Source organism: Equus przewalskii, chromosome X (assembly GCF_037783145.1).
Source record: "Equus przewalskii isolate Varuska chromosome X, EquPr2, whole genome shotgun sequence".
NCBI lineage: Eukaryota > Metazoa > Chordata > Mammalia > Perissodactyla > Equidae > Equus > Equus przewalskii.
Genome location: NC_091863.1, coordinates 47,695,965 through 47,704,734, shown reverse-complemented (window position 1 = coordinate 47,704,734; position 8,770 = coordinate 47,695,965). Strand labels below are relative to the sequence as shown.

Here is an 8,770-nt window from a genome sequence, read left to right as displayed (position 1 = left end):
CCCACTGTACAATATTGCACCCATACTTGATAATAATGTAGTATACACTTAAAGTTTGTTAAGAAGATAGATCTCATGTCAATTATTCTTACCACAGAAAAATAAATGTAAAAGAAAGAATTATTACCAAATATCAAAAATATTTCCACTAAATAGAAACATATGAGGCATTTCCTAACTTGCTTATTGAGGTAACCATTACTCTAATACCAAACCTAATTAAAGAAATTACCAGAGTGTTGTCACCAATATGGCAGTGAAAGACATTACTCAGTTATATCCCCCTTGTAAATCAACAAATTAGATATCCATACCGGAACAAAAGTGCCTTGATGGGTGTTTTGGGACCTAGCAGTTTAATCCAAGGGACCCAAAAAGAGTCTTACCCACCAGTGCAGCCAGTAAGAGACAGAAAAACTTCCATATGGGCTGTAGAACTAACTGGTGGAGACAGTGAAACCGCCTGGACTCCTCTCTCAACTGTCAGGTAAAAATCAGGTAAAAGTTGACTGTGACAGGCACTCATGTACAAGATAACTTGCAGAAGTCCAGAAAGAAAAATACAACTTTGGTCACAGTGGAGGCGGTAAGACAAAATTTGCAGGCACCACCCCTCCCTCAAGAAAACACTGAACAGAGCTGATTTACCTGATGTAGGCAACATTTCCCACAGAGAAAAGGAAAGCAATGTGTTAGTGCCTGGCTACCCCAGCTGGGCAAAACACAGCTGGAGAAACCCTTTCCCCTCCACCAGCACACGGAGTACTAAGGTGGGAGCTCTCCACTGGGGAAGGGAGGATATTGGGAAAGAGGCAGATAAGAATTTCAAAGGGTGTTAAAGGAATTGCACTCAGCAGGATATCCACCCACAAGCCTTTGGGAGTACCACCCCCAGGATTTCCCCATAGTGTCCATGGCCACACCCAATACACCAAATGCTAAACCCATATCTCACCCCCATTCTGCTGCCAACTCACTGTGTGCACTCTAGAATGCATCTATGAGAGCAAGCTTGGATAGACATGGAGCACACTCAGAAAACAAGCTATAGTCTCTGGACAAGGAAGAAACCACAAACTTGAACTATAGCATCACCTTCTGGGAAACAATAGCCAGCCTGGTAAGTTGTAAGAACCAGAGAAGAAATAAAAGCTAAAAAATTCAACCACAAGAGAGAGCAATAAGAATGGGGCAGGCACACTTTCACAAACACAGAGGAACTATGGAGATAATAACAATACCATAGACTATAACACCACATCTGCTGAACACAATGAACAAAGAGTTAAAGTGATGTCTGCTACTTGAAAAACAAAAGCACCAACACAACTACAAAGAATAGGAAAATTCAAGGAAATATGGCATCACCAGCTTGCAAAATGATAATTCACTAGCAACCAAGTTTTGGATTTTGTCAAATGTTTTCTCTAAATCAGTTAAAAAGCATGGAATATAGCACTGTAAATGATAAAGAATTAAAAATAGCTGGTATGAAGAAATTCAGCAAGTTAGAAAAAATTCAGAAACACAATTCATGGAATCATGAGTAAAATATGTGAAAAAATGTAGTTCTTTATCAAGAAATTGATATTACAAAAAAGAACCAAACGAATTCTGGACCTGAAGAATTCATGCAGAGCAGACCAGAGGGAAGAAAGAATAAGTCACTTTGAAGATAGGAATTTTGGAATAATGCAGTTACAAGAGAAGAAAGAACGAAGATTTTAAAAGAGCAAAGAAAGCCTACATGAGCTGTGGAAATCATAAAAAAAGAAATATTGGAATAATCAGGGTACCAGAAAGAGAAGAGAGCAGAGAGTTTATTTAAATAAATGGTATCTGAGACCTACCCAAACCAGGGGAAGGACTTGGATATGGATGTCCATGAAGCTAATAGAACACCCTATTATGCCAATGCTAAAAGACCTCTTCAACACACATTATATTGAAACTGTCAAAGAGCAATGATAAAGAAAGAATCTTAAAGGCACCAAGGAAGAGAGTCCCATACAAAGAAACCCCCATCAAGCTATCAGTGGATTTCTCAGCAGAAACCCTACAGACCAGAGGAAAATGCAATGACATATTCAAAGGGTTGAAAGATAAAAATTTCCAGGAAATACTACTTTATCTGGCAAATTTCTCCTACAGATATGAAGGAGAAATAAAGGCTCTCTCAGGCAAACAAAAGATGAGGGAGATCAACAACACTATCTTCCTTGCATGGAATGCTGAAAGTAGTTCTTCAAGCCAAAATGAAAAGAAACTAATCAGAAAAGTGAAACACACAAAAGTACACATCAACATCAAGAGATGCAGGAAAGCTTTTGACAAAATACAACATCCTTTCGTGGTAAAAACCCTCAATAGATTGGCTGTAGAAGGAACGTACCTCAATATAATTAAAGGCCATATATGACAAACCCACAGCTAACATTATAGTCAATGGAGAAAAAGGGTAAGCTTTTCCTTTAAGATCAAGAACAAGACAAGGGTGCCTGCTGTCACCACTTTTTTCCAACATAGTACTGCCAGTCATAACTAGAGCAATCAGGCAAGACAAAGAAGTAAAAGACATCCAGACTGGAAAGGAAGAAGTAAAGTTGTTATTTGCAGATGATATGATCTTATATGTAGAAAATCCCAAAGACTCAACTAAAAAACTCTTGGATCTAATGAATAAATTCAGTAAATTTTCAGGATAGAAAATCAATACACAGAAAGTAGTTGCTTTTATATACACTAACAAATGAAACAGCTTAAAAATAAAGAAAGAAAACTATCCCATTTATAATAGCATCAAAAAAAATAAAATACCTAGGAATAAATTTAACCAAGGATGTGGAAGATCTGTACCATGAAATCTACAAGTCTTTGATGAAAAAATCAGAAAGGACATAAACAAGTGGAAGGACATCCCATGTTCATGGATTGGCAGAGTTAATCTTGTTTAAATGCCCATGCTGCCCCAAACCATCTATAGATTCAACATAATCCCTCTCAAAATTCTAATGGAATTTTTCATGGAAATGGAAAAACACAGTCCTAAAATTTGTATAGAACCATAAAATTCCCAAGTAGTCAAAGCAATCAAGGGAAAGAAGAACACAACTGGAATCATCACACTGCCTTAGTTCAAGCTCTCCTACCAAAGGCAGAATAATTAAAACTTTATGGCACCAGCATGAAAATAGACACACAGACCACTGGAACAGAATAACTAGCCAAGAATTAAACTCACGTATAGAGTCAACTAATATTTGATAAGGAAGCCAAGACCATCCAATGGGGAAAGCACTGTCTCTTCAACACATGGTGCTGGGAAAAGTGGATTACTGCAGGAAGAAAAATGAAATTGGACCCCTGTCTTATACCACTCACAAAAACTAGCTCTAAATGGATCATAGACTTAAATGTAAGAACTGATACTGTAAAACTCCTAGAAGAAACCATAGGGAAGAAGCTCCTTGACATGGGTCTTGGGAATGATTTTGGATATGACACCAAAAACATAACAAGAAAAAAATCAATCAGGGATACTACATCAGACTTGAAGCCTTCTGCACTGCAAAGAAACAATTACCTACAAACAGGAGAGAATATTTGCAAACCATGTATCAAATAAGGAGTTAATATCCAAACTTTATAAAGAACTCATACAACTCAATAACAACAACAATAAAAAATGCAATCTGGTTAGAAAATGAGCAGAGAAACTAAATAGACATTTTCCCAAAGAAGATATCAAAATGACCAACAGTCACACGAAAAGTTGCACAACATGTTGGTGAGGATGTGGAGAAAAGGGAACACTTGTTCACTGTTGGTAGGATTGTAATCTGGTTCAGCCAGTATGGTGAACAGTATGGAGATTCCTCAAAAAATTTTAAAGAGAATTACCATATGATACAGCAATCCCACTTCTGAGAATATATCCAAAAGACATAAAAACAGGTTATTGAAGAGATATATGCACCCCCATGTTCATTACAGCATTATTCACAATAGCCAAGATATAGAAACAAAGTGTCCATCTAGAGATGAATAGATAAAGAAGATGTGAGATATGCATATACAATGGAATACTATCCAGCCATGAGATAAAAGGAAATCCTGCCATTTGTGACATATGGATGGACCTTGAGGAAATTATTCAAAGTGAGATAAGTTAGACAGAGAAAGACAAATGCTGTATGATATCCCTTATATGTGGAATATAATAAAAAACCTGTACTCAAAAAAACACAGTGTAATGTTGGTTACCAGGGTCTGGGGAATGGGAGAGATGTTGTTTAAGGGTACATACCTGCAACTAGTAGATAGATAAGTCCTTGAGATCTAATACACAGTGCCGTGATTATGCACGACAAATTTCTATTATAAACATTAAAGTTGCTAAGAGACTAGATCTTAATTGTTCCCACCACTAAAACAAATAATTGCACAACACGATCATGTTGCAGTATATACATATCAAATCAACATGTTGTGCATCTTAAATTCACAAATTGTTATGCATCAATTATATCTCAATAAAAAAAATTAACTCCCACAAAATAAAAATACAGACCAATGTCTTTCATGAACATAGATGAAAAATTCTTCAAAATATATGCAAATTAAATAAAATATTGGAAAGAAAGTATTAGACACCATGATCAGTTGGCATTTATTTCGGTTATGGAAAACTGAGTTCACGATGGCAAATCATTCAATATAATCCACCATATCAACAGTCTAAAGAAAGAAAAAAATATGACATTTTCCTAACAACTGATGCAGAGAAAGCATTTGACAAAATCCAACTCTATCAATAACTCTCAACAAACTAGGAACAGAGGGAACATTCCTCAACTTCATAATAAGCATCTACTAAAAACTTAAAACTAACATAATACTTAATGCTGAGAGACTGGAAAATTTCCTCCCAAGTTTGGAAATAAGCAAGAATTTCCTCTCTCTCTATTCCTATGCAATGTATTATGTACTATAAGTCCTAGCTACCATAATGAGAAAAGATAAATTAAAGGTAGAGAGATTATAAAGGTAGAAATAGAACTCTCTGTATGCACATATTACATATTTTCTGTGTAGAAAGGCACAAAGATTGTATAAAAAACCACCTGTAGGTAATATGCAGGTATAACAATATTTTAAGTTCCAGAGTCAATATTTAAAAAGTTAATCACTTTTTTATCTACTACCAGTAAACAACTGGAATTTAAAGTTTTAAGTAATATGATTTAAAATAGAAACTAACAAAGAAATGCATAGGCATAAATCTAACAAAATATGTACAGGATCTATGGGGGAAAACGTCAAGACTCACTGATTATCAATGAAATGCAAATCAAAACCACAATGAGATATCACCTCACACCTGTTAGGATGTTTATTATTAAAAAAAAAAAACCCGCAAAGGACAAATATTGATGAGGTTGTGGAGACATTGGAACCCTGGATATTGTTGGTAGGAATGCAAAATGGTGCAGCAGCTATGGAAAACAGTATGGAAGTTCCTCAAAAAATTAAAAATAGAACTAACATGTGATCCAGCAATCTCGCTTCTGGGTATTTATCCAAAAGAATTGAAAACAGGATGTTGAGGAGATATTAGCATTCCTATGTTCATTGCAGCACTATTCACAGTAGCCAAAATGTGGAAACACCTAAATGTCCATTGAAGAGATGAATCCAGAAAAGTGTGGTATATTTACAAATGCAATATTATTTAACCTTAAAAAGAAGGAACTCCTGCAATATGCAACAACATGTATGAAACTGGAGAACCTTATGAAATCAGCCACTCACAGAAGGACAAATACTCATGATTACACTTTATGTGAGATATTTAAAATAGTCAAACTCATGGAAGAATAGAATTGTGGTTACCAGGGGGTCAGACGAGGGAGAAATGGGGAGTTACTAATCAACATGTATAAAATCTCAATTATGCAAGATGAGCAACTTCTAGAGATCTGCCTCACATCATACCTATAGATAATAATACTGTGTTGTGCACTTAAAAATCTGTTAAGAGGGTAGACGTCATGTTAAGTGTCCTTAACACATTAAAATTTAAAAATATATGTACAGGCTCTGTAGGAGAAATACTACAAAGCTCTGATACAAGAAATCAAATAAGTTCTAAATATATTGGGAGAGATTCTGTGTTCATGGTTTTGAAAACGTATTGTTAAGATGTCAGTTATTCCAGCTTGACTTGTAAGATCCATCAAAATCCCCGTCAAATTCCCAGAAAGTTATTTGCTGATATTGAGAAATGTATCCTAAAATCCATATGGAAACGCCAAAGAGCTAGACTAACCAACATAATACTGAAGAGCAATATGCAAGACTCACATCACCCAATTTCAAGACTTGCTATAAGACTATAGTAATGCAAAGAGTCCAGTATTGGTGTAGGGATAGAGAAGTTGATTAATGGGATGGAATAGAAATCCCAGAAGTAGACCCACACAAATATAGCCAATTGATGTTTGACAACGGCACAGTGGTATTTAAATGGAGAAAGTATAGACTTTACGACATATGGTACTGGAAAAAAATGGACATCCATGAACAAGGAAGGAAGGAAGAAAGAAAATAAATCCAGACATACATCTTACAAATTACCCACCAATTAACCTAAAATTATAAACCTAAATCCAAAATGCAAAATAAAAACACAAAACAAAATTATAGAAAAAAATTTTAGAAGAACAGGAAGATATCTACACGACCATGGATATGGTGATGAATTCTGATAAAACACCAAAAACATGATATGAACAAAACAAACAACAAATAAAGAGAACCAGAGAAGTTGGCCTTTATTTATAATAATTAGGCTTACACTGTATGGCTGCAAAATTAGCTAGCACTCTCTTCACTCTCTAATGGGGAAACAGTGGGCTACAAGAAACCAAACTCTATCTGCTTCTATTTCCAACAGACTCAGGTTCAACTTTTGTTCCCTCTCAAAAAATAAAACAAAAAAATTTGGAAAAATGAAATTAATCCTTTTTTAAAAGTTAATGTAAAATTTTAGCAAAATAAAAAGAACCTGGTATTTAGTAGCACACATAGAAGAATATGCAGCTAAAGTGGTGGCATCAGGAGAAGAGATTTTGTGTAGCTGATTTTCTGTGGTTGTTAATTGTTTGCTAGTCTCACAGTGATGAAAACTGCCTGGCCATTTTTTAAAGGGACCGAGAAATGGCTAGAGGTTTGGTTCTCCAGGTAGCATCCCAGTACAAGCCAAGTATCTGGGGATTTTCGCACCATCCCAAGATCTGAGTGAGACATATTTTTAAAGGATATGCAATATTCAATCATATATGTGACAAAAACTGACAAATAGGGAGCTTATATACTCAATGAGAGTAACGAGTTTGTCTCCAAGAGAAATCCCATTTTAAAGATGTGATGCCATCCTCTCACTGAAAGCACACGCTCCCCTAAAGCTCGCTAGGGATTACAGTGAATTTGACTCAATTCAAAGCTTCTTTTGCTCTTACAAGAATTTAATGAAGACTTCTCACCAAGGGTACCCACACCAGAATTTCCAGGATGAAATTCCTTGATTCAATTTTCACTAAAGGGGCAGCACATAGTATGGGATGTATAAATTTTGACTGCTGGTACTTGTATAGTCTGAATTTCCCAGATAGACAGTTGAGATCATACCCTGGAAATTCTTGTGAATGAGCTTGACCCAGTAGTTACAGACCACTTGTGCATGAAAGATGGTGTTACTACAAAGGATGTCACTCATAAGAGTGGAATTTGTGACCTGACACTAAGTTTTGTCAATGTTACCACATTATACAATCTTTCTGGTTATCTGATGAATGGAATCAAGTCAGAGGGAACTTATTGGAATATCCGCATCACTCCAGAACCAGAATTATTTTATGGTAACGTTGAAACAAACATCTGTCAGAACTCCTATAATATCCTGATTAGGACAGTTGTGGGAGTCTTCAAGCCAGGAAAACTCATGATCACCCTGTTTGTAGATCAGAGTTTAAATGTCACACATTGTTTTCTTCACCCATGAATATTGAAGATTTTAAACATCTTAGTCACCAGAGTGCTATGTTCTGTGATTACAACTTTGTTTTGACCAGTTTTTTTAAGAAGCAGCAACAACAGCTGAGTTGATAAAGATAAACGAAGAAAAAACACACATAGAAGATGATCGTGGCTACTTTCTAGATGTTGATAATGGGGGCTATGCTTTCCATAATCATCACCTTGTAGCTGCAAAAATCCCTATATATAATCATAGTGTAATCATTGTGAGTTATATGCATTATTATATCAAATAATTAGATATCTTGCATGAATTTTCTCTTCTGTGTTTAGGTATTCTATGCCACTTGCTGTGAAATTGATATTCATGTAGAAAAGTCCTTTTACTCTGTGAAACTTTACAACACTTGTGAAAACAATTCCATTTGGTTTAAGTACAGTGTAATGTCTCTCTAGGTATTGTTCAAAATTCATCACAGACAAGGTTTTTGTTCTCATTAGGTGTTGTCTTAGCCTAACCATCTGGGATTGTTCTATTAAATTGCTGCCAGAACTTTGAATCCTGTCACCTCCACTTTCTAGAATATATTCTCCACCAACATTATTGAAACCAATTCCTACTTCATGTAGATGTTATTTTTGCAAGAGCAATTAATGCTTTTCTTACACACACACACACAAATTAAATTAAAATTTAAAAAACCTCTATATGAAAGATACTGTTAAATTAATG

General features: G+C 35.4%; 1 pseudogene; it reads left to right on the top strand.

The window, feature by feature from the left end:
• The first annotated feature begins 7,529 nt into the window (after nt 1–7,529).
• On the top strand, nt 7,530–8,166 carry LOC103542857 (S-adenosylmethionine decarboxylase proenzyme-like; annotated as a pseudogene).
• Nucleotides 8,167–8,770: the final 604 nt, after the last annotated feature.